The sequence below is a fragment of the Myotis davidii genome, unplaced genomic scaffold (genome assembly GCF_000327345.1).
Source record: "Myotis davidii unplaced genomic scaffold, ASM32734v1 scaffold496, whole genome shotgun sequence".
Lineage (NCBI taxonomy): Eukaryota > Metazoa > Chordata > Mammalia > Chiroptera > Vespertilionidae > Myotis > Myotis davidii.
Window position 1 is genome coordinate 7,958,247 of NW_006289398.1, and position 5,601 is coordinate 7,963,847.

Sequence of the window (5,601 nt, forward strand, 5' to 3'; positions counted from 1 at the left end):
AAAGAAAAGCAGGTCCCAGGCCGTCTGGGCCGAGAGCCTCGCTGAGTGAGCAGTGGCCGTCCCGCCAATACTGGGTGTTGGCCGCCTGACGCCTGGGAGTAGGGCCAGCCTTCACCTGTCGGCCCGTCTCCTCGCACGCGGACCCCGGTGAAGCCCCTCCTCCTCCCGCCCAGCCCGAGCTCACAGCACGCCTCCCCTGAGAAATGCCGGGAACCGCCCGGGGCTGGGAGGACCTGCCCCGGTTACCGGCAGACAGCAGGGACAATGCAGGCCGGTGCTGAGTCACCTGTCAGCAGGCAGCCTTTGCTTCGGGGGAGCTGGCTGCCTGGTTCTGGAGCCGGTGAAGGGCCCACATCCTCGGTTCCGAGCCCCGCGGGGCTGTGTGGCTGAGGGGGGTGTGTTGTTACATGGACGCTGTGAGCAGGCAGAGCACCCGTCTGCTGGCCGAGAGCCTGTGCGACACCCACGGAGCTTCCCACACTCATCCTCAGTGTCACTCACGTGGGAATTAGGGAGAGAAGCGTCACCAGGCTGTGTGTGTCTCAGGGTTTAACGTGAGCCAAGTGCTCGGAGAGAAAGCTCTGCCCACGTGGTGCTGAGTCACGGGCAGCCACGGCCTCGGGGGACGAGCGACAACACGCCGTCACAGCGATACACCCGCGTGGGCACTCACACGGCCCCCGTGTCAGCACAGGACGTGGAGGGCCGTGGGGAGGTGTGTCCTGGTCAGGCTGGGGGAGGGCCAGTGGCATCGCCCGACAGAGAAGAGCCGAGAACAGCTGCCCGCCCAGGGGCCCAGCCGTGGTGGGAAGTGCGAGAACAGAGGTTCCCCTCTGACCCACGACGGCCCCTTCCTCAGACGCACAGGCCTTTGTTGGAAATTGGATTTTTAGTTCAGTTAAAGCACAAACACCAAACGAGCACAGCCCGGCTTCATGAGAACAAATGCTAGAGCGATGGCTCAGGCCCGCACTGGGGCAGCCGCCTCCGCTCCCAGGGCAGTTCTGTGACTCAGCCCTGGGCCGGCCAAGGAGGCAGCTCTGCAGGAGGAGGAGCTGGGCCCTGGGGGAGGAGGGGAGGGGGGACATGGACCATCAGGACGGGAGTCCTTGCAGCCTGTGAGCTCACGGATGGAACACACCCGCAGCGTGGAGCGCGGGAGCTGGTCTGGGAGACCCCGTCAGCCTCCAGGGCTCCGCACAGACGGCCGGGCTGCTCACGCGGCGCCTTATCCGGACGGTGCCCATGTGTCTGAGAGAGGCAGCATCTCCCAGTTCTTAGATTCAAAACATCCGAGTTCCCACCCCGCCCGCCGCGTGCAACCCTTTGACCTGGTCCAGGAAGAGGCCTCCTGGCCTCGGCCACACCCTCCCCGGAGCCGCCCCCTCGCTCCCCGACGGGGCGAAGGCCCAGGAAGGAGCACGCAGGAGCTCCGTGTCGCAATCGCTTTGTCTTTGTTCCCTCATCATCCCCGGCTCTGCGCTTGCTTCACCGGGAGGCCGGGCGCCTCCGCCAGCAGCTCGCAGCTCACCTGCAGGCCCCCGTCCTGTCGGGCCGCCTGCTTTGCATGTTCCCAGGTGGTTTCTGTGGGAACAGCCTGTGGGGAGCCGCTCACAGGGAGCAGGGAGCCCGGCTGCCAGGAGCAGGCTCAGCGGGGTTCATGGGAAGTGGTGGCAAAACAACCTCCAACAGCTTCTGGTATTTTCGGATAATTACGTGCAATAAAAATAATAATTAACGTGGTAAACGTAAAGCACGCCTTTCATCTGATCATCGCTGAGTATTTGGAGCCGCCCATCACACTCCACAACACCCTGGGCCGACGTGTGATTATTTCCATTTTGCAAGGGACAAACGGGCTCAGCCAGGCTCCGGGACGGCTCAGGGCCCAGGAGTCGGAGCCGGGAGGGAGGGGGTGCCGAGGCCCCGTCCGGAGCTGTGTGTCTCGAAAGAGCGACTCGCTAGGCGTCAGAGATGAGGCGCCAAGTCACCGGCACTGACACGCTGGTGCCCACGTGTAGGGTGCCCTGCTCACCCCGATTTCCGTCCCTCACTGGTCGAGGCCCCTCTCGCTGACCCCAGAGGGGCTCCCGGACAGAACAGCCCTTGAGCCCTGGAGGGGCCGTCCCCAGCCTCCACCCTCGTCTCCCCGTGTGAATGAATTGACACGCAACCTCGACTGCGTGGTGAGGGCCCGTTCCTTAAGGCGGTTACAGCTGGTGCCTTCGCTACAGCAGCGACGCCAGCGAACAGTGCGTCTGGCTCCCGAAGCGCGGACGGCTCCCAGCTCGTCTGAGAGCAGGTGGGTGGGCCTGAGGCCTTGTCTACCCTCCTGTCTGTGGGTCTCACAGCTCCCGATACAGGGTCTTTCTCAAGGCCCCTTTCACTGTGTGGCCTTCCCAGAATTCACCAGAAGCACCTGCCACTTACCTGGCCGAGCCCGACTGCTGGCTCCTCTTAGGGAGTGAAACGGCCCTTCCCCCCCCTCCTCTCCCCTCCCCTCCCCAACCCCCTCCCTCTCTGCATTCCCTCCTTGGGGGGCGGGGGGGGGTAACCATTCACCGTGTCCTTGGTGGGAGATTCTGGCTTGTTGGTGACGAGCTGGCTGAGGGCCCGCACGGCTTGGCCTCGTTTAGCTTCCCGTCCCCGTGTCCCCGCTCCTCCCGCCCTGGGACCTGTAAGGCCACTTTTGGGAGGTGTCCTGGCTGCTGAGACACTTGTCCTGTGTGAGTGGAGGGTGGCTCAGGCGACAAAGCTCAGATCCGTCCGTTATCAGACCTCTGCCCCTCGGACCGACGTTAAAGCCCTGAGGGGATGCTGTTGTGTCACCTGTAGGTGTGTCACCTGCTCGCCCCACGCAGCCCCAGCAGCTGCAGGGATTAAGGAGCATTTTCTCACTAGGAAAGGAGCAGCCTCTACTGTTGATTGAATTTTCTTTTTTTTTGTTTTTTTGTTTAATTAATATTTTATTATTGACTCGAAGACTTTTCAAGATACAACTATATTTCTTCCAAGAGCTGCGCCATTGTGATCTCAAGAGTCCACATTAACTCCTTTTCTGGAAACTTCCTTTTCTTAGCTGTTGTATTCTTGGAGAGCCTGGGCCATGAAGAGTTTGCCTAAGTTCTGGGCAGTGAATTCCTTGATGTTCTGGCAGTAAGTGTTAATCTGGCCTGTGCATTTGGGAAAGTGAGAGAAAGAATTGTAATGTTCCTCAAATTATAAAATGATCTGGAACTCAAACAAGAAGATCAACACATCACAGAACCACCAGTATTTTGTTTTGGGTTAAGAGGATATAAGAATCAATTCTATTTTTCCATAGAGATAATAAAGATTAGAAGTTCTTAAGCAGTGGTTCTCAATCTTCCTAATGCGAGTCCTTTACTGTGTGCCTTACAGGCCCCCAAACACTTACGCTTCGGGAGAAAAATCCTTCTCTTTGCAAACTTCCATCAGTTTAGGAGTTAGTCTGTATGCCTTCAGTGAGAGAGACCCTTGGGCAGTTTTTATGGGATCGTAAATGAGAACAACAGACTCTTCAATGGCATGCTGGTAGCTGAACTGAGAATCCAAGAGCGCCCTGGTGACGAACGAGCCATAGTATGTGGACTGGTACCAGCCCACGTGGAGATGGTCAATGTTGACATGGCGAAGGCTCCACATCATCTCCATCTGATATTGGACTTCATCAAAGTCAGCATCATCTTCTGTGTGCTGGGGGAAAGGGAAGCAGTTGGTGATTTCAAGCCGATCTTCTACAACCAGGCCCAAGAGCACTCCTTGAACCACCTCAGTGCCTTGTCCTTCTTCTTGATAATGTTTGATTATCTTTAATACCACCTAAAAGAAAACACAGAAACGAGCTTAAATACCATTCTTATAGTTACATTTCCTTTATTTCAAAGAAAAAAAAATCATACTAGTGGGTTTCAAAATCCACAAAATTATATAATAGGACTAACCAAATTTCTTTCAAATCATTTCCTTAACCCTCACACAAACAATAAAGCGAATTTTCTTTCTTTAACAGAATTTTAAATTGTATTTATTATTCTTATTGATTACAGAGGGGAAGGGAGAGGGAGAGAGAAACATCCATGATGAGGGAGAAGCGTGGATCGGCTGCCTCCTGCACGCCCCACGCTGGGGGTCAAGCCCACAACCCGCATGTGCCCTGACCGGGAATCGAACTGTGACCTCCTGGTTCTTAGGTCGATGCTCACTACTGAGCTTGCCAGTCGGGCTGTGTAATTTTCTTCTTTTAATTTGAGGCGATGTTGGCTGATGTACTGTAAGTTTCGGGTGTAGGACATTATAATTGGACAGCGATACACCGACGGCACGCTCCCCCCCCCCCACGTCTAGATTCCTTCCACCACACGTGACCCTTGACCCATTCGCCCTCCCCACGCCTCCCCTCGGCACCCATCTGGGTTTGCATTGATGAGTTTTTGTTTTGATTTGTATGTTCTGTTGTTTCTTACCGTCCACATAGGAATGGAATCGTACCACTTCTGTCCTTTCCTGCCTGCCTTCCTTCCTTCGCAGAATGCCCTCAGGGTTCACCCGTGTTGTTGCAAATGGCAGGATGCTGCCTTTTTCGTGGGCGCGTAGTGTTCCACTGTACACACGTGCATCACGTCCACCCATCGGCGGCCCGGGGCTGTTTCCTCGGCGAGGCTCTGGTAGATAAGCCGCAGTGAACAGAGGGCCCAGCGTCTTCTCACCTTGGTGGGGTGTGTGTGATCTCTGGGTTCACGCCCAGAGGAGGAGCGGCCGGATCACCCGGGACTTCTCTCACACCCGAGGCGCCTCCACACGGGCCTCTCAGTGGCTGCGCGTCGGCTGTGAATGGCGATTCCGATCAGGCTGACCATCCGGGGTGATGACCAGTCCTGTGACCAGCCAGGCGTCGGGTCACGCCGCCCACGGCCCCACCTTCCGCTCAGAACGGCCTCTAGGGGGCTCTTCGGGGCGTTTGGGGATTTGAACCCCGGGGTCTTTTCCTTCAAGTGCAGCCTCTTCTCGTGACTGAGTCTCCAGAACCTTCCGGGCCCAGCCTATGAAATCAGTAATCCCACTGCTGGGAGCAGGAGAGTGAGGCCGGGGGAGGCGTGTCCTCCTGGAGTGCAGGAGCCGGTGACGTCCAGGTGTGGGGAGCGCGGCTCCGTCCCTCGGAGCCTGGCCGGGCAGCCTGGTGGGCCTCTCGCAGCTCAGGACCTGGGCAGACCCTCGCCTCCTGGAGCCTGTGTCACTGTCGGTAAAGTGGAACTAATGTTCCCGTTCCCCAGCTGGTTGTCCAGATAAATGGCGATAATACAGGGAGGTCCCGGACGCAGTGCTGGCGTGTGGCAGACATTCCATAGCGGTTGCTGTTAGCAGTAACGTCTGAATTCTATGAGTTTGTAAGGAAATAGTTTAACAAAACCTGGTGATCAACATGGAGATTTGGGGATTGAAACCCGAGTGTCCGGAAGGAGCTGGTGCTGGGCCGAGCCGCTGGTGGAGACACAGGAGTGACGGGTGCGGGGCCGCGGGCACCCAGGCGGGCGGCTGGTCCTTGGTCACCGGGCCCCTGGATTTGTGCGGCTCCTGCTC

At 57.4% G+C, this 5,601-nt stretch overlaps 1 long non-coding RNA gene across 1 annotated transcript in view; it reads right to left on the reverse strand.

Moving 5' to 3' along the window:
• The window catches only part of LOC107182800, a 3,098-nt gene extending 1,830 nt beyond the window's left edge, over positions 1–1,268 (reverse strand). The window contains exon 1 of the long non-coding RNA XR_001513533.1: positions 1,142–1,268. This is a non-coding gene — a long non-coding RNA (uncharacterized LOC107182800). The remainder of the gene's footprint in view (positions 1–1,141) is intronic.
• Positions 1,269–5,601: the final 4,333 nt, after the last annotated feature.